Raw genomic sequence first — 24,375 nt, 5'->3', positions numbered from 1 at the left:
ATGGCAGGAGGTAGGTATTTGGCCTAATCTTAACCTGAGGGGGTGGGTGTAAAGCTGACAAAACCCCTTGGGTCCTCAAAACCTACCTAGTTTCTACCAGGCCAAGCCTCTTAATAGCTCTTACACTTCAGTAAGAACTAGGGTCCTTCAGAGCCAAACTCTTTCAGTAGATGCCTTTAGTGAGTATTACCTGTCCCTTGCATATTCCCTCCTTACCCTTTCCCCACACCCTCCTATGTTGCTACTTTCCCCTTTACTTCTCCATGATACTATATTCTAGTTTCCCTTCCTTGGTAGATCCTCTCCTCTAACCCCCACCCCCAAGTGCCTGTACTAGGTATCTAACCTCCGTGGGTATTTGAATTGTAGCACAATTGAAAGCTTAAATGTGTCGACCTCTCTCAGGATGATTGTTTCTAATTTCATCCATTTACTTGCAAATAAACTCACTTTTCTTAACAGCTGAATACTATTCTATTGTGTAGATGCACCACATTTTCATTATCTGTTCATCTGTTGAACTGTTTCCAGTTTTTGGCTGTTATGATTAGAGTAAGAAAGTATCTCTGTAGGACGATGTTCCTTGGGAATATCCCTGACTTAGTCAGGGTTCTGTTGCTGTGAAAAGACACCGTGGCCATGGCAACTCATTAAAAAGGAAGCATTTAATGGGGCTGGCTTACTGTTTAAGTCTTAGTTCACTGTCATCATGGTGGGAAGCATGGTGGCATGAACATAGGTGTTAGAGTGGCATCAGAGACCTTTACATCCTGATTCAGAGGCAGAAGTGAGTGGGGAGCGTGGGTAGGGAGGTAGGGGGAAGAGTTTAAGCCTAGGCCTGGGCTTTTATAACCTCAAAGCCAACCCGAAAAGACACTTCCTCCAACAAAGCCACACCTACTTCAACAAGGCCACAACTTGTAACCTTTCTAATCTTTTCAAACACAGGTTTCTCTCCCGGTGGAACTGTTCATCTAAATAGATAATATTAGGCCCTATGGGGGCCATTATTATTCAAACCACTGCAACACCTAAGACTGCCATAGCTGGATCTTGAGGCAGAGCAAGTCACAGTTTTGTGAGGAAGCTCCACACTGATTTCTGTAAAATTTGAACTATTACACTCCTGCCAGCAGTGAATAAGTGTTCCCCTTTCACTGTGTCCTCACCAGCGCCTGCTCTGTCATTGGTTTTACTGATCTTGGCCGTGAGTAGTTTAGTTTGTAATTCCCTCGTGGCTAAGGATTTTTTTTTAAGTGTTTCTCCACTATTTATGCCTATACTTTTGAAATCTCTCTGTTTGGATCAATACCCCCATTTTTAATTGAATTATTTGTTTGAATTTTGCTTTTTAGTTCTTTATTCTAGGTACAAACACTCCTATCAGATAGGTAATTGGTAAAGATATTTCTGCATTCTTTAGCCTGCTTTGTTTGCTGCCTGAATCATGGTGTCCTTTGCCTACAGAAGGTTTTGAGCTTTGCAACGTCACGTTTATGAATTGGTAGCCTTAGTGCCTTCTGTGTGCCAGCGAGTCCCAGCGCTTCCCCAGTGTTTGCGGAGGGGGCGGGGGTTACGTTAAGGTCCTCGGTCCATTTGGAATTGAGTTGTGTGCATGCACGGTGATAGATACTATGGAGCTGTAGACGATGGAATGGCAGTGGACGGAGAGGTACACAGGCTCATCATAAGGACTGCTGTGGTGTGCACTTACCCAGCTGACACATCAGTCCTTTACTGACGTGAGGCTCTGCAAGGGGTGCCTGTTAAAAGCTCCTGGGAAACCGTCCCCAGAACACAGTCTCCTGCCTCAGCCTTTACCTGGACTAACAGCTCTTCCAGAATGCCTTCCACTTCCTCTTTTATCTGAGAATTTGTGATGCCCTCTCCACACTGTGGAGAGAGTTGCATCCCTTACTTTGGCTCTGTATTAATACTTACTCATTTCCCTGGTGGGCACATAAATGAGAAAAGGAACAGGCAGCATCTGGCCTGGAGTGGAGGAAGATGCATGTGTGTGAGAGTAAATACAGGAAGTGGAGCAGGCCCAGAGTCTTCTGTTATTTTTCATCCTTCTGCAAAAAGGGAAGACCAGGGCCCATAAGGTGACTCAGCGGGCAACAGTGCTAGCCCCGTGCCAGCCTCATGACCTGAGTTTGAGCTCTAGAACCATCTCCTAATTCTCCTCTGACTACACACACGCACAGGCATGTACATGCAAATAAATAAATAAATAATAATAATAATAATAATAATAATTTTTCAATTAGGAAGGATCAAAGTATATGAAGTTTATTATCTGTGACTAAAACAATTAAGACAGTGTCCCCAGGATTGTGAGCTAGGGAATCTAAAAGCAGAGTCATACTTCCTGAGACTCTCTGGAGGGTTTTGAATGTGATCAGGATACTGCCAGCTGTTTCCTTGGCTCAGCAGAGTAGTCCAATTTAGTTACTGGGGTAGCCAAATATAGACAGGCTGTAGATGTGCGTTGGGAATTTTAATCTCATCCCTGGCCTTTGTGACTGTTGTTTAATCCTTGGCTGTTTCTAATTCCCTTTTTTCTATGTATTCTAAAAAATTAGTAGCTTAAATGTGATTTTTTTCTTCCATTTTTTTTTCAGAACCCATGATTAGTTTAAGTTGATTTTGAAAGAAATTGCCTTCTGGGATGTCTGGAGTTGTTATTTTCCCATCATCTTACTTCTTTGTCATGAGCACTAACCACCACAAAACGCTTATGAGAGGCCATATTGATTCAGAACTGATACAGCAGTGACTTCCAGCTTTGATTCGATCCTCACACCCACAGCCCTGAGGGGGCTCTTCAACAAGTGTCTCTGCTTGTTCCTCCTAAGTAGCTGTATTCTCTTAATGCTCACGAATAAGAGGGACAGAATTTTTCCGTTTTTGTTTTAAGTTAATTTATTTTTATGATTTATTATGTGTACATATTATATGCTGTCGCTGTCTTCAGACACACCAGAAGAGGGCATCAGATCCCATTACAGATGGTTGTGAGCCACCACGTGGTTGCTGGGAATTGAACTCAGGACCTCTGGAAGAGCAACAGACTGCTCTCAATCGAAATAATGGTTGGAATTTATGGGTGTTACTCTTACATTCCCATCTATCTTTTAAACACAGAATTTTTTTTTAGCTTTAAAGGAATCTGTTTTTTTAAAGAGCTGCTTTTTTTCAACACAATTTACATGAAAGGTTTTCAACTGAGGAGATCAGAAAGGATAATTTTCAGTCATTGTCGAAGAGCTTTCTGATGACAGAATCAAAGAACCGGGAAATATGTCCTCTCCTGGCAATTTGAGGAATGTGATGTCAAAGAAAAGTAGAAACCAACTCTCACAGTGAAAACAAGAAGGTCTAAAATAGATAATTGTCTATTATTTTGTAGTATACAGCAAGCAAGCCTGTCCAGGACTCTTTGTCTGCTCTTCTTGAGAACCAGTGCTTGTTAGAGAACCCATTTCTGTGTTTATGAGAACAGTCTCCTGGATTATTATCTTTGAGTTATTATAGTTCTTAGAGCTCAGTTGCGTATCCTTCTGATTCTGGGTTTTTAGTACTTTGTTTTTGTCTCTTGTTACTTTAAGAAATGAGTAGCCCTCAGAGTATTTTCAACATGAAGTACAGTATTTCTAAGGATACACTAACGTACGTCGCTGGCAATCACCATCTGTTGGATTATAGCCAGATATAACCGGAACATTCCATCCTCATGATTTCCAGTTAGTTCTCAACTGCCATCCCTCAACTTCTCAGCTTATCCGGTTGGAAACAGATCATGTCTGATCACAACAAAAAGAAGGGGAAATTAGAAATGAAATGCTTAGCCAGGCATGGTAGTAACACTCTTAATCCCAGCATCTGAGAGGCAGAGGAAGGTGGAGCTCTGTGAGTTTCAGGTCAGTCTGATCTACAAAGGAAGTTCCAGGACAGCCAGAGCTTTACAGAGAGGACAGAAAAAAGAAAGTTCTCAAAAGCAAACAGACAAAAACACAAACAAACAAACAAATAAACAAACCCTGGTAAATCAGTTGTTCGTTGCCTGGTTCTTATATTTTCCTGTAATGGAATGAGGTAAACTGAGAAATGGACACATGATTCGCAGTCTAGCACAACTCATTAATTCAGTTTTATCTAACAGAAACTAAGCAGTGGAGTTTGATTTGTGATCAGTAAAGTTTACTTTTCAATGTTTCTGAAAAAGAAGTTTCAAAGCAAATAAGTGACACATATATGATTACAAGAAAGTATTTTGACACAGTGGGACAGGGGGTGGTTTTGACATGAAGTACAGTATTTTTAGTATAACGATAATCATCTTTAGTTTTTTCATCTTCAAAACAGAGACTTTCAGGTAATAAAAGTACACTTAAAATTATCTTTAAGGCAAAAGGATAAAATTAGAAGCTATAACTATTTCAAGTAAAATTAGTCTGAAACTAATAAGCCTTTGTTAATCTGCTTTTTTAATTACTGTGACTTTAAATCTAATATCTGACTTTGCTTCTGATTCTCAAATAATGGTACATTGAAGATTTAGGTTTCTTGTTTTACATTTGCTCACACAACAATTAATTTTAGAAATGAAGATTACACGAAATAAGCCTATGTTTATCTTTCCATTCATTAACCTTCCTTTGAAGCTGGTGGCCATGCTGTGTCTGTGTGGCAGTGTCAGGCACAGCCTCACTTTTCCTAACCGAAGGAGCTGGTGTGAGAAACAGAAAGACATGTTTGGCCCTTGTACTCCAGTTTAAGTAGCATCTGTGAGTGCAAGGCAAAAGAGAAGAGGGGAATATTAAAATGCAGGCAGCGCGTTCTACTCCACCGTAGTGGTCTGGTGAGACTGTATCAGGATGGGGCTGGAGAGAAGGCTCCGTGGCTGAGAACATTTGCTGCTCTATCAAAGGACCCAGGTTCCATCCCCAGCACCATTACATGGAGGCTCACAACTGCATGTGATTCCAGTTCCAGGGGACCTAACGCTCTTCCTGGCTTCTGTGGACTCCTGCACATACGTGGTACAAATACATACCATCAGTCACATATGCATATACTCAGGTGTACACACACATACACATGAAATAAATACATAAAAATTTTAATCTACACATTTAGATCCATATTTATCTCTATCTGTCTATGACTTGGGATGTAACTCAGTGGTAGAACCTTAGCCTAGCGTACACAAGGCCCTGGATTCACGCCCAAGTATTACACACACACACACACACACACACACACACCACGGGTGGGGGGTGGAGAATATATCCATCTATCCATAGTCCATACCCTCATCTGTCTCCTCTCCATCTCATTGTGCGTGTGTAAGCATGTATTTGTGCGTGTGTAAGCATGTATTTGACAAAATGCTTACCCCAGGCACTCTTCTGCACACAGACAGCTCATTCTACTTCATAATCATACTGTAGGCGTCTCTAATTAGGATCCTCATTTAGGGATGATGAGGCTGAGGCACTCGCCGACCCCGTCCTCTCATTGGCTACGTCATGGTGCACATTTGGAGATCTCAGGTGACACCAGTGGTCCAGTCCAGCTGTCATTACTCCTTCTTTGTTGCCTCGCTGGCTCTAACTTCTGTATAATGGTCCTTATTACTTTGCTGCTGAAAACTTGAGGCTTGTAGAAGCCTCAGTTCAAATGTCATTTCCTCCAAGACGCCCTTTTTAGTTAGCATACCTGGAAGCTTCTTTTCTCACATCCCTGTGAGCGATTCTTACCCTTGTGGATGCTTACTTCTTCATAAGGTAAAAGATCATGCACCCTGCCCTGATTCAGACTGTACGCTTCTTAAATGTACATAGGCGGCTTGCTGTTCAGACCCTTCTTGAAAACGCTTGGAAGTTTCAAAGTAGTAAGAATCAGTCATTTAAAAACATTAAGTGCATGACTATTTATAGTATAAATATAATGAAAATATTTTATAGCATATAGTCTTTGTAGGGAAATTAGGAATCATAATAAAGCTTTTTGTCAATTGCTATGAGAGCTTTAACAACAGATGAAACAGCTATTCAGGTACAGCAGGACTAGTGCTGCCTTCGCTCTCAAAAACCTGATGCAAATTATATCAAACAGTATGATGAAGTAGCTGTTTATCAGAGGTTCCTTTTTTAAAAAAGTGTCTTGAGTTTGAAAAAAAACTGACAGAAAATGAATAGTGAAGAGAGGCTGATTAGTCTTTTGGATCTGCATATATATATATATATATGTAATATATTACTAAAGTGTATATTTATTACTTAATTTACTACTAAAGTCTTCCGTGGATAGCTCCAGTGAGATCCTTTGGAAGTAAGACAGAGGTGCCTGTGTTAGCGAGTGTTTGCTGAATGATGAGACACCTAATACACTGTTGCCTGGTGATGCCACCACTTGGGAGGCTGAGACACCAGGGTTATGAGTTCGAGGCCAACCTGGACTACAGAGTGATATTCCCTCTCAACAGCCAGGGCTGGGTACTGTTTGCTACTGTCGTTGTGGCCAAGCCAGAGTCAGCATGGGAAGGGACTGCCCAACGGTGAATGGGAACACTATGGCAACAGTCTACAGCTTGGTGTCCCTGGGAAATCCTAGCCAGTATCCCAAATTCTAATCCCACCCAGCACTAGGCATGTCAGGTGATGTAATAGGGGAAAATTAAAAAGATTATTGCAATAACACGGTTTTAAGAGCATTTGCACACCCAGGTCTCTTTGGAATGCTTAGCAGTTGTTTGAAATTCCTTTCAACTTTTCATATTTTGAAGCTTCGAGCTTTGAAAGGGATCTTTTGATCCTCACTCATTAAATACCCAATTGATCTTCGTCAGGTGCTGCATTGCTGTGACCGCCACCGCGCAGCCATTTATTGAGAGCACCTGAGGGCCAGTGCGGAAGCCATCTCATGGGGCTCTCAACTGTCCTTTGATGTCAGCATTATTGTCACCATTTAACATATGAGGAAGCAGGCACACAAAGCCAGCAAAGCCCCTGACGTCACATAGTCCATAGGTGCTGCCCTACATCTAAGCCTGCAGCTTCCAGCCAGTGAATTTCTTCCCGAATGGAACTTTTTTTTTCTTAAACATTCGCTTTGTTAAGGCTTTGAATGTTTTGTATAATCCTCAGAAAGAACTGGGAACCATTGTCAATGAACCCTGAAATTTCCCCGGTTCTACCACTTTCATTATTTGGATCAACTATAAAGAAACTCAGAATCCAAACCTCATTGCTGTGTCTAGGTGGAATTTTTATATGATTTGGACCACTTCCGCTCTCTCCTCACCACCCATGACTCTTCTAGGACTCCAAGATAAAATATGGAGTGCTCATTTACTCTGGACCCTAAATAGCTCCATCAGGAAATAATCTTCGTTTAAGAACCAAGCTTTGTGTGTTCTTGGCTGTCGGCAGCATCACGTGGTACTGAGATGAACTCCTTCACTACCTAGGTCTTGGTTCTCATCCCTATCCTTTGCCAACTTAGGGCTGGAGCTGACCAGGGCCGCTCCACAACATCGTAACCAGCGCATGCCTAGGAGAAGCCCTTCCTTTGGCTTCTTTACCAGGTTTTTTTTTTTTTTTTTTATTATATGTAAGTACACACTGTAGCTGTCTTCAGACACACCAGAAGAGGGCATCGGATCTCTTTACAGATGGTTGTGAGCCACCATGTGGTTGCTGGGAATTGAACTCATAACCTCTGGAAGAGCAGTCAGGTGCTCTTAACCGCTGAGCCATCTCTCCAGCCCTCTTTACCAGGTTTTAATCCTTTCTCGGTGTTCGTCCTCTGCCTTCTGACTGTCCAGTTCCTTGGTTTACCTTAGCTTTCGATTTCTCTCTCAGTACCACCAGGCTAGTTCCTTACTCACTGGGATCACGGACGGACCCTTTTTTGATAAAATTAAAAATAAAAGTTAGTATTCCAGAAAAATATGCAGGGAACACCAGCCGTTTTGTTTATTTTAGAGGTCGAGGATGCAAAAATCTTCGGTCTTTGAATCCTTGAGGACGAATGTACCCCAAGGATCTCTATGAATATGACCCAATGCAAAGTTGTAAACTCATTAAAAATATGAGATTTTTTTTTATGGAAAAATATAACTAGATTGCACATTGTCCAGCTTGAACTTTGTGGTATCAGGGGTTCGATACACATATTCTAGACCTAGAAGAAAAGCAGCTTCATTAATAAAGGGGAAGCAACCAAGTGTCTGAAATATGTTAGGGGCGTGCTATTTTCTCTGCAGGTTTTGTTCCTCTGTTTTTAAGCAGGTGTGGCTGCTGTTAAAGAAACATTAGCCCTCACTTCGTGTGTTTGACATAAGAGGAACTAGAGAATGCTCGGAGTTTCTTGTTTCAAAGTAGACCTTACAGTGCAGTCAGGATCATCTGTGGTGCAAACCTGATGCATAGGTCAATTTAGCTTTTCTTGCTAGATTAGAACAGAGAACATGTTTTGCTAGACCTTTCTACTGAACACAAGCATGTTGGGATAATAATAATTCTGTCAAAATTAGCCTCTTTTGGCATTAAGGATTCTAGAGTGACTTTGCTGGAAATCGTTGTGTTAACCAGAGTTTGGCCTCCTGATTAGTATAACTTACTAACTTCCATCACAGGATGACAGTGCCCACCTCCAGGAGCTTTGGCTGCGGCGACATAGAGCGCACACCAGCTGCTGTTACAGAGAGGCGTGTGTGTACTCTCTGCAGAATCTAGGTTGGACATGGGGCAGAGTGTCGGGTGTGCAGCCAGCAGTCTTTATAAACAACGTGAGGAGTTACCAGTTACTAGCAGTTACCAGCTTCTGCCAGTGAGAGCTCGGCCTCGGCAACGTTTGGCATGCTTAGCACAGACGGGCCGCGCTCTTTAAGAGTCTGGTTGTGTTTTAATGATCTGTGCCGTAGACACAATGCTATAGAGCAGTGGTTCTTAGCCTGTGGGTCGTGACCCTTTGGGGGCCATAAATCAGATACCGTGCACATCAGATATTACATTACGATTTATAACAGCAGCACAACTACATTTATGAAGTAGCAACAAAGTGAGTTTATGGTTGGAGGCCCCCATGACATGGGGAACTGTATTAAAGAGTCACAGCATTAGGAAGGTTGTTAACCACGTTCTAGAGGGAGATGCTGAAGACCCAGAACCAGGGTGTGAGGTGTTGACTACAATAAATCACTAGAAGTCTAAGCTAATATGACATTTTTTATTTACATTTCAAATGTTATTCCCTTTCCCGGTTTCCTGGCCATAACCCCCTATCCCACTCCCCTCCCCTTCTTCTATAAGGATGTTCCCCCTCCTCATCTACCCCCATCCCCAACAGGATATTTTTAAGCTAGGAAAACAAGTAGCTCTGAAAAGACATGTAGGATTTTAGGTATCTGCCAATACCGAGTCTGTCATAGAGGGTTTGGGAGAAAAATGGTATAATCCAAAAATGGTGCTGTCCAACCATTGAATTACTTTGTAACTGTTGGAAGTGGGGGTAACTGGAGGTTTGATTAATGAAGTATCTGCTCAGGGTGAAGTTTGCCATCAGAACTGAAATGCCTAAAGCAAACCAGTCTGAATGATCCATGTTGGACGCTACAGTCTGTGCCTTTGTTCAACATTGTCGTTAGTGAGAGCATTTGTGTTTTTCAAACAGTGCATTGTGCTCTAGTTTTCCTTTAAATATTGGCCGTGTTCGTGGAGTCTTGAACTGTCCACTTGGGTTTCAATATGCTTTGAGAATGATCATGTGTTCCAATGGAGGACTTACCAATTGTAGCCAGCCATGCAGTGAGATGCACGGTAAAATGCATTTGGTAAGTCGGAGATGTCTGTTGTCAGTTGTGGGTTTTGTTTTCTAAGTGAACGTGTGTCCTCACGGCACCTCCTTGGGAAGTACAGAAGGAAAGCAGAAAGCTAGTGGCTGATCTCACCAGACGTGCTGCGAAGAGCGGGCAGCACTGCCACCTTGTTGCCAGAGTTGTCCGAAGTGAATGTGCTTGAACATCAAGTCTGTCTCCGCGGAGACTGCACTGCACGCTCTCTGTCGGCACTTGCAGAACCGATTTAAAGTGAGTTAGTACTGTTCAACTGAATTCACTAATTAGCGTCATCACGATGCTGTGCTGTTCAGCAGGGCACACCCCTTGGCTGGCTTCCTATTAAAGAGGACACCAGTGTTGTCCTAGTGAATAAATCCCGGCCCACATGATGCAAACCAGCGTGTTCCTGCCTGCTGCTCTGCTGTAGTTAATTTTAGCCAGCGTTTGTTCTATGAGTTGTAAAACTGTTCGCCCAAGTAGAAGTTAGTAAGCTGAAATGTGACTTCTGGGCCTGTGCGCTAGCTAGCTATTTCAGACTTCAGATTGTGTTTATGATCCGGAGAGCAGGCATCTGAAGAATCGTGGGTCAGATTTCTTTTCAAACTACTTGTGAGTACCCTGGGAATTTTTAAGAGTTTGCTTTGTTCTTCGTACCTTAACTCTTACTAAAGTGACTATCACAGTAATTGTAGATGCCTTGGGAAAACTGGTGTTGATGCTGTAACCCGGCCGTGTCAGAATGGTGGCAGAGTGTTTTCTTCACATGTGCAGTGCCCTGAGCACCTCAATGTATTCAGCTTTTCCTGGAGAAACTATTTGATTCTTAATTTTTATTTTTAAAATGTAGATTAGCTCTTATTTTGAGTGTAAAAATGTTAGATTGGTGGAAATGGTTACAATGTATCTCTAAGCTTCATTTTCTGTGGTAGTAACTGTTGGGGGAAACATGTTAAAAGTTAATACCCTCTCAAGTGGATACACTGCAGAAACAAGAGAATATCAAGTGTTACCTTGCTAAATGTATACGTGGAAAGCATTTCTTAAAAGGAAAAGCTTATACTCAGAAAATAGACCTTTATTCTCCTAAAGAAAATAACTTTATAAGGAAGGTTTTAGAGGGTGATTTAAAGGATGTTCTGGTTTGACTTTGTTATCCACCATATCTAAAGCTCTTAGATGCTTCCCAGGCTGGTCAGTCCCAACTTCTATCTGGAAGATTTCAGTTTTCTTTAAATTAAACACAAGCCACTTTGCTTAGTTTGAACTGTGTTTACACTTAAAGTAGAATGACTTTAGGTCAAGCAGCTTGTTTATATCAGAGCCAGAAAGAAATTCCTTTATCAGTTAACATGTACATTACACCTGCTTTAGGAACGTTGATTTTTAATGAAACGGCTGTGCTCCCACGTCTCTATCTATAAGCACGACAGAGACAAACCCAGGGTTAGTATCGTGACTGCCATGTCCCTATTTTGCCAAACTGTATGTAAAGGCTTCTTTGAGGTTCTGTGTTGCCTGATTTTAAATACAAATGACATAAGGTGTCAACAATGAGAGGAAACTTTCAGTGGTGCATTCAGTAGGAAAAATATGTAAGAATTGAAAATAGAACTGAATTCCTAGGCTATTTTTAGAGAGAAACATTTTTTGAAGCTTAGCTTTCTGAGCAGATGAGAAATCTGTAAGTATAACCGAGAAGTCACTCATGTCATCTTTAGCAGGAGAGATTCTGTCCCAGCAGATGCTTCATGATGTGCCTGTCCTCACCCGAGTGCTCTAGCTCTCGCCCTTACCATTGCCCTTCCTCAGAAGCCCCGCAGGCCCCTGGGAACGGTTTGCAATGGTGTACTCTAGTCGTGCTAGTTTTCAAGCTAAAATTAATTTGACCATTGTAGTTTTTAATCCTGTCCCAAAGAAAAGCTGATTAGTATTTATCCATTTTTAATGTAACAGAAAGAGGTTTATCTGTTAGAGGGAAGCATGTGTTCTAGGGTGAATTGTTAAATGCTCATAGACACTTCCAGAGTGTGTGTTGGTGATTTCTGTTTGGTGAGGATGATTAGGAGAGTGAAGAGGTCTTCAACGTGGAGTTCTGAGGGCAGTACTGGCTTCCAGGTGTTGGCTGGTTCCGTGATTCTCTTCAGTACTCCTCTGTGCCCCATGAAGGGGCACTTGTCAGAGACCCCTCATGAGTGGAAGCTCTGTTGGCTTGTTGTGCCTTAGAATGTAACAGATCACAGGGAGCTCAGCTGTGTGGTCACAGATTCGAGGTCACATGCTAAGAAACACAGGTCGCCTCCTAACCGCAGGAAGAGCCCAGCTTTGACCCATGTGTGTGGCTGCCTCTCTACTCCAGATCTGGCCCTCTGGTCCTGTAGGAGCTGCTCTCACTGGCTGCCTGCCTGCCCTCTTCCTCCTTGCTTCTTTAGATCCTGCTCTCCAAAGGCCTTTGACCTGACAGCTGCTGAGGCAGTAGGTATACTTTGATTCCTTTAATTACAGAGTATAACCTTCTGCGCTGAGGAGCCTAGCAGGAAACCTTTTATCTGGCTCCCCTTTATTCATAGCCTGTTTACCTGGTTGGGTGGTTGGGTGGTTGGTCTGTGTGGGGCTGTGAACAGAATCTGAGACCTCAAATCCTCACAAGCACTGAGTTACTTCTCCAGAGCCCGCATGAGGGCTTTGTCAGTATGGATGCAGGCGCTGTGTTCCGTAGCATGATGCCTTTGCTCAGTGATCACATCCCCGAATATTCTCTTTGTAAAGGCAATCTGTCAGAAAAGCCCTGCTGTACCTCGTTTCAACTGTGTTGTGTGTGGTGTGAGGAGAATGGGCCGAGAGAAGCCTTCTGTTGTGCCTGTGTTGACTACGGTTAATAGCTGGCTGCGGGGAAGAATGCTGATGTTTCTGGGAAATACTGGGAGTGCCGTTGTTATTCAGCATGTGCTGAGTACCTCCACAGGGCACACAATACACAAAGAGAGCATAGTTCCTACTGCACAGAGCTCACGTGCTAAACAGCAGCAGTGCCAAAGTGGGGGCCGACACACAGTAAACAAATGGGCAAAAAGACAATATGGAGGGAGATGTGGGAGGTGAAAGCATGGGGCGTGTAGAGGGCACAGTGGAGTTCAGTTTATCTGGGCATTTGTGACACAGGATTGGGACTGGCATTTGTGTCCTGGCTGCTTTGTCCTAGGCAGCAGCTGTGGATACATGGGGCAGCCCAGAGCCCACTCCCAGGCCTTGTCACCTTCCTCCCACAAAGGAGCCACCGAAAGTTCACTTCCCCTGAAGCTATCGCTGGGTGGTGGCCAAAGACCTACCTGAGAAATGGCAAGCAGCCTCCTCTACGAAACTGTTTAGAGAGACCTTGAGTTCTAGGTTATATTCTCTCACCTGACCCTGCTCTGTCTTAAAACCATGGGTCATCTATCTAATTTTTTAAGTCTTGAGTTTCTCAGAAAATGGTAACATGAAGGTGTGTGAAACATCATTACTGTAGCTCACACAGTCAGACATTACTGCAGCTCACACAGAGGGAGTCAGACATTTCTGCAGCTCACAGAGACTCAGACATTACTGCAGCTCACAGAGACTCAGACATTTCTGCAGCTCACAGAGACTCAGACATTACTGCAGCTCACAGAGACTCAGACATTACTGCAGCTCACACAGAGGGAGTCAGACATTTCTGCAGCTCACAGAGACTCAGACATTTCTGCAGCTCACACAGAGGGAGTCAGACATTTCTGCAGCTCACACAGACAGGGTCAGACATTACTGCAGCTCACAGAGAGTCAGACATTACTGCAGCTCACAGAGAAGGATTCAGACATCACTGCAGCTCACACAGACAGGGTCAGACATTACTGCAGCTCACACAGAGAGAGTCAGAAGCACCTGACACAGGAAAGGTACCAGGACAGGCATGGATCCACACAGCTGATGAGTGTGTGCACAAGGAATTGGTCTGAATCATTCGGTCTTTCACCCCAGTATGACAGCTCTCTGACTCAGGTTCTGGGTCTTGCTTATGGCTCAACATCTGAAAGAAACTGGGAGAGATTCAACGAAGAACCTCAAGAAAGGGGAGGAACTCAAATGTTAGAAATTATAGCTGCAATAGGAGGCTAGGGAACTTGTATTATTTAGCCTGGAAGGGATTCTTCCATTTTTGTTCACACACGTCTGTGCGTCCACCCCAAGGGTAACGATGGACAGGTGGTATGTGCTGCAGTATAAAGGGTCAGGTACAGTGACTGCCAAGGTGTGACTATGACCTATCAGCCCCGCCTGGGAACTCACAGGTCCTCAGGCCCACCAAGGCCCGCTGGTTCCAAGTAGCAAGGCTGGAGTGCAAGGCCGTTGTTCTAACAACCCACTAAGGCAATTCTGGTGTCCACTGTGTGGGGTGTTAGGAAGAAAATGATCACAAACGGACGAGATGCTGGAAACTATCAACTTTTCTTCCTAGAGTTATATAAACCTGGTTTATATTTATTTGCAATGTTTTTAGTATTCTCTCTGAAGTCAGGAGACAGATGACCTCTCAAAGTCCTTCTAACCCTGCCTTGGCTCTGGATTTCTTTTGGTCACTTAGTATTTAACCTGGAAAATACTTCACTGACTTATCTGGATTCAGTAACTAAGACAGTGCCTATCTTTGTTTTGTTTGTTTGGGGTTTTGGTGTCTGTGCTAGAAGTGGAACCCAGGGCCTCACAGCACAGTAGAAGCAAGTACTCTACCACTGAAGCACATCCTTGCCCTGATAGTACTTTTTAAAAAGATTCTATTTTTATTCATGTGTACGTATGTATGTGTGAGTGTATGTACGTGTGTACGTATGTATGTGTGAGTGTATGCCATGTGGGTGCTAAGCACGGAATCCAGGACCTCTAGAATAGCAAGTGCAGCTGCTGAACCATCGCTCCAGCCCCAGCAGCAGTCTAAAATGAAGATAAGGGCTGGAGAGATGGCTCAGAGGCTGAGAGCACCGACTGCTCTTCCAGAAGTCCTGAGTTCAATTCCCAGCAACCACAGTCGCTCACAACCATCTGCAGTGCGATCTGGTGCCCTCTTCTGACATGCAGATATATATGCAGAACACTGTGTGTATAATAAATAGTCTTTTTAAAAAATAAAATAAAATGAAGATACAAAGAAATGAGGCAAGAGTGGTAATATGGGCTATCACAGTACAGTAGTGGATTTTAGCAGAGTTCCCCCTTCCCGGTTGATGTCACCACAGCCACCTGAATGCTAACCCATGGCCACTGTGTCACAGACTGTTGACTAGAGCACTCACTGTTTTCATGAAGTCTCTGTCCGAAGAGAGGTAGCTGTGGGCAAAGTGTGGCCCGTTTCCCAGCTTTTCCTCCTCCACTGGAAGAGAGAAGTCAGTGGGTAACAAGTTGCCATCAGAAGTAGACAGCGACTAGAAAGACCTGAAGACTGCATGAGTACAGCGGACCAAGCCTCCTAGGAGAGGCACCATAAGGACGTGTCTCAGCTGACACTCCTTTGTGTAGCAATCATCCAGTGTCCACATAGGTGGCACTTGGAGATGGATTATTCAATCAGCACGTCCAGAGCCACCTAGGCTCTGCCCTCTTGGGTTTCAGGAGTTCTGCTGACTTGAACAAGTAGCAGTTCGTGCCTTACTCAAGCCAGTTATTGTGTCCTAGAAGTCCCCCTGGCGATCCCGGGCCTGTTTATGGGTCATGTAAATGCATCTTAATTTAGTGATCACTTTGCCCTTTCTTAGACCCTCCTTTGCAGTTTTTGCTTGAGGGAATTGTCTCTGTTTGAAAGCATAAACACCCCGTATAGCCTTTAGTACAAAGCTTTTGTGGCTATGGTGAAGAAAGGGCTTTGTGAGGGCATGATTTCCAGTGTTGTTTTAAAAGTATCAGATGAGCAACACCACCGTAGCCAAAAGAACATCCCCTCCCTTAGCCAGGGAACGACGGCCTGAGGGTTTTAGCTCTTGAAAGAGGATAGGCAGAATCCTTGTCTTTTGTAGATAGAATTAATTACATATTTTCAGATGATTAAAATGTCCTTAAAGTGAAAAGGACAGGTACAGACACTTTAGCTCAAACTCTGCCTTTCCTTTTCCCTGCGGAGGGACATAGAGGGACAGCAGGAAGTGTATATAATGGTAGAATTGCTGTCAATAAGAGGTGTGGCCTCTTCTTATATTTGGGAAAGCCTCAGGCATCAAGTTGCAAAAGTAGTTTTGTTTGGTTTTGTACATCTGTGTCAGTGTCAGAATATATGAAGCCCTGGGAACACGGTGGTCTCACACTAACAAGTGTCCCACCAATCCCGAAGTCACAAAGAAGTGATTTCTAACATCCTGCGTGAGTCTTAGCAGTCTCCTTTAAACACACAAAGTCTCAACTGCAGGCCCAGTAGGTTTTAAAAAAACCAAATATATCATTAACTTCTTAATGATAGAACTCAAAAGGCTGTTATTGGAACGAGGGGCTCAGACTGCAGCATGTGATTATGAGCTGTGTCTCCAGATCTGGTCCAATCATGCCTCCCTCAAAACAAGGCTATTTCCATTCTGCACAAGAGGGGCTACTGAACAGTCATTCTTCTTTGGCATTTCTTTCTTGGAAAAATAAAGTTGTTTCAAAAACCAGTTCAAATCCAGTTCGTGACATGCCGTTAAAAGTAACCGTGTGGTTTGGAATAGTACGCCTTGGCTCCATAGAGTTGCCTCTAAAGGACTTAAACTTGAACAGAGAGGCTTGGGGGAGAAGCAGTGTAAAACTGTATAGCATTTGAAATGGTGATATTCTAGGTATAGGGACTAAAATAGCAGGTTATTATGACCCTGTTCCTGTACAGCTGACTGAACAGTGCCCCGCCCTGACCCCCTGACTTTATTTTGCAGGTCGGTAAATGCACCTTAACTTAGTGATGTCTTTGCCCTTTCTTACACCCTCTTTACAGTTTTTTGCTTGAAGGAATTGTCTTGGGTAGAAAACACAAACTTTTGAGATTATCTGTTACACTTAGTTTAACTTTTAGTACAATCAAAGCTTTTCATGATTATACTGAAAAAAGGCAAAGTGTGTGGGGTGTGTGTGTGTGTGTGTGTGTGTGTGTGTGTGTGTGTGACAGAGACAGAGACAGAGACAGAGAGAGAGAGAGAGAGAGAGATAGGGATGGTTAGGGATGGAAGCTTATGCCCACTCCCTCCTCTGAAGGCTGGGGCCCTGTCTGTCTTGAACTCATGCAGGAGCCATGCATGCTCCCACAGTCTGTGGGTTCGCAGAGGTGTCAGTCTTGTAACGGCTCCTCCCCGTCTTCTCCCAGATCCTCCCACCTCCCATTCATCCAGCTCCATGTCTTCCCTCTTTGTAGAAAGCAAGGACTGTTTGAAAAGAAAGAAAGAAAAAGCATAAGAAACACGCTCAATCAACAGCAAACAGTAACACACAAGCAAAACGAGTAAGGTTTTCTAAATGTTAAAACAAAGCATGTGAGACAAAAAAAAAAAAATCTATAAAAGTACCACTGAGTTCTCTTGTACTGGTGCATTGGCCTTTTACTTGGGGCATGGGTTTCTGTGCCCAGTGAGACTCTGTTGGAGACAACTAACTTCCCCTTTGCTAATGGTTTTCAATTGGTTAGGGATGGAAGGCCATTTCCCTTGGCTTGAACCTGTGAAGCCTCAGTTTTGCTGCCACTGTCTCTGTGAGTTCACATGTGTGTCAGCCCCATTTTGTCTGGAAAATACCTTTTTTCTTGGGATCACCCATCCCCTCTGGCTCTGACAATCTTTCTGCCTCCTTTTCCACAGAGCTCCCTGATCCCTGAGGTGGGAGAAGTTTGATGGAGACATCCATCCCATTTAGGATTGGGTGCTCCAAGGTACCTCTCTCTCTCTGCCTATTGTCCAGTTGTGGGTCACTGTGTTACTTCCCACCTCCTTCCAGAGGAAGCTTCTCAGGGGTGTAGCAGATTGTCATCTGCAGTCTTCTATTAACAATGTATCTTCAGCGAAACACAAGTATTTGGTTTTCCTCTAGGCCCATGACTTAGCTAGTCTCAGACTCTCAGCCACTTAAGCAGTGTCGGGCATGGGTTTGTTTTGCGATGTTCTTAAACCCAAACCCACAGTGGTTGGTCACGCCACAACGTTTGTGCCACTATTGGACCAGTGTGTGGGGCGAGACACATCTAGTTGGGGCTTCGTCTCTCCCATTTTCGTGACTTTATATGCGTATATATTTTTTTTTCTTTTCTTTTTTTTCCGGAGGTGGGGACTGAACCCAGGGCCCACTGAGCTAAATCCCCAACCCCATGCGTATATATTTTAAGAAGCGTCTACTGTGGTAGGTTTCCACGTGGCCCCTCGAATGACCCGTAGTGCTAATTGTACCTTTTCATATTCCCTCCCTTAATGCCCGGCTTCCTGTTTAACTCTCCTGCTTCAGTTCCCACCCCCACTCTAACTATATGCTCTATTTAACCCTCCTTGGGTGAGCCTCTCGTACCCCTACTTCCTTACTTTATACCTAGCCTCTCTGGTTATACAGACTGTAGCATGTCTAGACAACTGTTAGGAGCTTATGTAAGTAGGGCCTTGGCCAGCTGACAAAGCTAGTACGCTGAACACAAGCTTTAATGATGGCTGTTTGCAGTAGTGAGCTGGAAACATCCTTCATTATTTTCCTTTCTATAAGTACATATTATTTTCATCACCAAAAATTTGACCTATCTTTAAAATTGTTTTATATTTGAGGTTATAATTTAATTGCAGTATTTCACTTTTTGGTTCCTCCTTCCAAATCCTCCCAAATTCCCCTCCTGGCCCTCCTTCAAATTCTTGACCTGCTTTTAAGGCAGAAACTCCGCTGACCCCTGAGAAGAGGCCTGCCACACAAATGGGTGTGTGGTCCTGGCTGCCTGTGCGGCACCAGAGGCGGCTAGCAAGGCTCTTGTCTGACTCAGGCTGCTGTGGGTCTCACTCAGGTCAACTCCAGCCCCACCTCACATGGTCCAGGATGTCACATTCAGTAGCCTTTGGAGAGCAAGAGAAAGAAGGTGGGACCCAGCACATTTTTAAACCAGTCAAAATAGTAGTTCTGCTCTTAGATTATCCATTTAAATCTGGCAAAGCACCACAGTTCAGGGTAAGGATTAAAGTGTGAAGTGTCGATCCTTGTATCGGCCTGTCTCACCAGTGCTTACCGGCAGTCCCGGCTGGCAATTTCCAGAGAGTACCACTTCCCCCAATCGTTCTGATGCAGCCAGAAGCATCCCCTCACCGTGGGCAGCTCCAGAACTCACCTGTGTCTGTACACATGGCTGCAGTGAATACGGGTTTTAAATATGGAGAGGGGGGGGGAGGGAGGGAGGGAGGGAGGGAGAGAGAGAGAGAGAGAGAGAGAGAGAGAGAGAGAGAGAGAGGGGAACATTTTGCTCTTCAAGATGGACAGAGCAGCCAAGCATGCTTGGGAGCTGTCAAGTGAGGAGGAGGAGGAGGAGGAAGAGGAGGAAGAGGAGGAAGAGGAGGAGGAAGAGAAGGAAGAGGAGGAGAAGGAAGAGGAGGAGGAGGAAGAGGAGGAGATAGAGGAGGAAGAGGAGGAGGAAGAGGAAGAGGAGGAGGAGGGCATAGATGTTAGTTTGGCTTTTTCCTTATCTGTCCATCTGAGTTTGTTTGTTTTTGCCTCACTCTGAAGACTGGTGAGTAGAAGCAAGAGCTATGGATGTAGTAAACGCACTACATTTAGGAGTCCCAGCTGAGCCCATCCAGTGCAAATGTCTTTACCGGGACTGCCTACAGTGGACCTGACCTGTAATTGAAGTGGCGAGTGGAGCAGGGACAGAGAGTCTTAAGTCATGTTGCGTTCTGCAGGCCGGGCAGAGCTGGGGCTGAGAAGGGAGAGCATCCAGCTAAGTGCCTTTTCAGTCAGGCCTGTTTTGACCGGCTCCTCTGTTGATTGCATTTCTTTGGGGTTTCCTTGTTCTTTACTTCATAGCAGTCTGCTAGACTGGCAAGTAACAGACAAACCTGGAGTCCCACGCCGCCATCAAGCCTGAGAGTTTGGCCCACCTGTATTCACTACTGAGCGTTAGGATAATTTCTAAGTTAACTCTTTGTACTCTGAAGAGGCAGTGGTATAATGGTATAGTAAGCTGAAAGGTTTCGTTGTCTACTTCCCTGGGGAATATTAAATACTCAGCTTCTGGGAATTCAGTAATGAAGGAATCTAGCTCTTAATAGCAGCACCGCTTCAAAAGTCTCTCTAAATACAAATACTGACCACTTTTTCATTTGCACATAGAAAATGCCCTTTTCCATCTATAACCTTTTGCACAGGCATATTTTTAGAGCCATTACCACACATGGACGACACAGTAGTTCCATCTCCCCAAAGAACACCATTGGGCGACCCTTCAAATTTGTTTTTATAGTTATTTATTTCTATTTTATGTGTATCAGTGCTTTACCTGCATGTGTTTCTATGCACCATGAGTATGCCTGGTGCCCACAAAGACCAGACCTTTGTTACAGATCCTTGTTAGCTGCCACGTGAGCACTGGGAATGAAACGTGGGTCTTGTGAAGCTGCAGTGGTGGGTGCTGTTGACCACTGAGCTCTCCAGCTTGCTGCTGCCCTTGCTAGTCAGGCCTCTCCTGCACCCCAGCATGCATGACAGCTCACAAAGCTGGGAACCTAGAACATACAGGATAACCCTGCAGACAACTCAACAGGTCTGAGTTTGTCCTTTCCCTGTGACTCAGATGGGATAAGCCTCTTCCTGGCAGCTCGGCTATTTTCTGCTTCTTGCAGCCAGTTGATCTGGTGTTAGAGTCTTCTTTACACCTTGGCTTGTCTTAAGAGTGGCCCTCAGCTGTCTTTACTGTTTATTCTGGAAGGAAGGGGCCTAGTTAATCTGTTCAGTTTCATGGACTTCCTGAGGTTATTTTGAGTTGTTTACCTTGCTGACAAAGAAGCTTCCCTGCTGAATGGAATATTTCAGCCTCAGAGGAAACAGCTACACGATAGCAAACGTTTGACTAAAAGGTGTATTCTGATGCCCCACAACCAATACAAAAATAAAGGGCAGAAAGTGAACAGAGATATCAGTGCGTATATACTGTGGGGAGTAGATTTCACAGAAGTAGTTCAGCCAAATACACAAAAAGCTTTAGTACCTAGAGTTGAAATTCATATTATCTGAAAGGGCCAGTTTTCAACAAAAAACACTGTGAGATAAAAGGAATTTGGACAGTGTAAGTCTAGGGTCAGTAAAGACTGTTTTTGAGGGGTTGGGGATTTAGCTCAGTGGTAGAGCGCTTGCCTAGGAAGCGCAAGGCCCTGGATTCGGTCCCCAGATCCGAAAAAAAGAAAAAAAGAAAAGAAAAAAAGACTGTTTTTGAGGGAGCTCCAAAACTGAATTTTGTAAACAAGACTTTCTAATTAACCATTATGAATATGTTTTTTAACAAAATAAAATTATGTATGGAGAGTTCTTTTAAAGATAGGGTGACATTGGCATGCCATACACACACACACACACACACACACACACACACACTGTACCTGTAAATTAATTGCTTTCCCATTACCGTGATAAACACAATGACCAAAGCCGCTCATAGAAGAAAGTTCTTATTTGTGCTTACAACTCCAGTGCAGTAAGAGTTCATGTCAGCAGAGCCACCCTGATGTCTGGAGCTGGAAACTGAGGGCTCTCATCTTAAGCCACAGTAGTAAGTACTAGGAATGACTCGTGAGCCCACCCTGGTGGCACACTTCCCCCAGCGAAGCTAAACCTTGTATCCAAACAGTGACACCAACGGGGACCAAAGTCGTTCTGATGAGGGTAGGGGTGGGCAGTCTCATTTACTTCACAATTAAGTATTTATATACCCAGTATATATACAAATATATGAACCAAATCTGAGACTGAAAGCACAGGCAACATTATTAGACTACATAAACACTAAAGCCATCTATACATCAAAGGACACCCTATAGAATGGAAGAAAATATTGCCACTCACGGATCTGATGATGAGCTTAGTATTCAGAATATATTATTTTTAAATACAATTCAACCATTAAAAGTAATAAAACGACAAAGGACCTGACCTTGAAAAGGACCTGGTGGGACAGCCCTCCGAGTAAACAAAGGGCCAGCAAACATCCGAAACTGTTCGCCACCACTGAGCGTTGAAGAGTGGAGAGTTAAAGCCACAGTAATGTGTCTGCTTACCCGATCAGGGTAGCTGTGTATCTATGAAAAGGGGAACTGAAGGAAAAGTAGCAGGCACCGGCAAGGATCTGGAGAAGCTGGTATGTGAGGCTGCTAGAAAACAGTATGGCAGTTTCTCAAAAATACGAAAATAGAGCTGTAAGTATCCCAGCAGTTCACTCCTAGGCATAAGAAAGCCTGGTACCAAACAAGCATGTGTCTGCCCACTTTACTGGCAGTAATGCTCTGAAAGCCCAGAGGCAAAGCAGCGCAAGAGTCCCTTGGTAGTGACTAGCGAAATATAGTTGGTATACACACGCAAGGAATTGTTCAGCCTTCAGAAGGAAACCCTGCCGTGTCCTCTGGAGCCCATGGGGACCAGCGTTGGAGACCCTGTGGTGAGTGAGACAGTATGAGCGCAGGTGAGAAGTGTGGGCCTCACTCACAGCAAGCGTATAGCTCAGCAGTCGGGCACACAGGCCACACTGACTGCTCCGTGAAGCGCTAAGTGGTGAGAGTCCTAGAGGTAGAACGTGGAGTATCTATTGTGAAGGACTGAGCCGGGAAGAGAGCGGAGAGCAGGCTAATGGGTTAGGATTTCAGCTTTACAGCCATGAGTGGTGAGGATGGTCGTGCACCTCAGTGAACTGTATGTTTAAACATTATTAAGTCAGTAGGTTTAATGCTGTATGTAGTCAGCCACCATTCAGGGCTTGAACAGTAATCAAACGGGAATTTAATTAGAAGGATTGATTCCACGGTGAACTTAAGTTGGCATAATAGTCAGCAGATTTGACGTAGAGCAATGGTCATTATGCAGAATAAAAAGAATGAAGAAAAGTAAGCAGAAGGGTTGAGAAATGTAGGCCACTATGGAACACAGCAGTCGTAACATCCAAAGTAGAAACAGGCCCGGTTATTAACACATTTGCAGATGTGACTTCCCTAATTCAGATCTCACATAAGAAGGCGGGTGTGGTAGCATGTGCTTGATATCCCAGTGAAAGCACAGTGAGGGGAGGAGGGCAGATCCCTGGAATTCGCTGGCTGGCCAATGTAGCCTGCCCAGGAAACTTCTAGAGCAACCAGAGGGAGACACTGTCTCAGAGTCAAGGTGGGCCATACCTGGGGAATAGCACTTGACATTGTCCTCTGAACACACACACACACACACACACACACACACACACACACACACACTACATGTGCTCCTACATACATACACACAGAGTGGAGGGGCAGAAAACATTTTAAATTTTTCAAAAATAATTAATGATAACTGAAAATAGTTCATCCTTTCACATTTGATGAAAAATGCTGACCTGTACATCCAAGAAGCTTAACAACTCCAATTTCAAAACAGAAAGAGGTAGACATCCAGACATGTGACTTCAGTCAGAAGACTGAAAAACAAAAGAGAAAATCTTGAAAGGACCAGGAGGGAAGCAGCCATTGCACACAGGAGACCTTCAGTAAGGACAACTGGTCATGTTTTCAGAAACACCGAGCCCACAAGGCAGGAGGCAAGATGACAGAAAGGGTTCACAGCCAGCAGAACTGTCTTTAAAAACAATAATGGCAAAATGATGTGTCTATACCATACAGGCTGAGAGAATTCATTGCTGGCAGACTTGCCTTACAAGAAATAATGAAGTCTCTCAGGCTAAAACAGGGACCCTAGACAGTGACCCTGCTCAGACGTGTACAGATGCTCTGGCACAGGCCATGATAAGCACAAAATAATCATATATTCTTTCTTCTTTCTCTGTTTGAACTGACATAAGATGTCGCAAAAACGTTGCTTATATCTGGCTACTTCCTAACTATATTTTCGCCAGAGCATCCTCTCTTGGTCCAAGTCAGCCAAAGGGAGGATGAAGCCAGGGAATTGGTTCTTGTCCATGTCTCAAGTGCCAGCATCCTCTCAGAGAAATGGTCCTCAAAGGCATCTTATCAATGGTCCGATCCCTTTTGTGTCTTCAGCTGGTATGTAAGGTCCATGTTTCTCCAAAGGCACTATCAAACAAGCTCTTAGGATTTCTTATTTTGGTTAAAAAAAAAAATCAAATTAGGTACTCTCTGTGGAAGAAAACGAAGAACTACTAAATTTCCACCGGATCCCTCAATCACATGAGCAACATCACAAAACCTATTGTGTTGTTTAGGCTCTCTGCACTGCTAGCTTGGCACGATGTTGGGAATGTTTGATAAAAACACCACATGGTAATGAAGTGCTTCTCAAACTTGGCCAGACTCTTTCTGTGCTACACAATCTGAATCCATATCATAATTGTTTGT

At 43.9% G+C, this 24,375-nt stretch overlaps 2 protein-coding genes across 3 annotated transcripts in view; one reads left to right on the top strand and one right to left on the bottom strand.

Moving 5' to 3' along the window:
- The window catches only part of Erich1 (glutamate-rich 1), a gene marked incomplete at its 5' end in the record, with an annotated part of 52,793,804 nt that overhangs the window by 6,060,838 nt on the left and 46,708,591 nt on the right, over positions 1 to 24,375 (bottom strand).
- Slc20a2 (solute carrier family 20 member 2) overlaps positions 1 to 24,375 on the top strand; it is a 90,142-nt gene that overhangs the window by 19,531 nt on the left and 46,236 nt on the right. Inside the window, exon 1 of one of the 3 annotated variants that reach the window (XM_087588009.1) lies at positions 10,005 to 10,099. The gene's annotated coding sequence lies outside the window, so the exon portion shown is untranslated. 3 annotated transcript variants of the gene reach the window in all.

This window comes from Rattus norvegicus, chromosome 16 (genome assembly GCF_021556685.1).
Source record: "Rattus norvegicus strain SHRSP/BbbUtx chromosome 16, alternate assembly SHRSP_T2T, whole genome shotgun sequence".
Classification (NCBI taxonomy): domain Eukaryota; kingdom Metazoa; phylum Chordata; class Mammalia; order Rodentia; family Muridae; genus Rattus; species Rattus norvegicus.
This window is presented reverse-complemented; position numbering and strand designations above follow the sequence as displayed.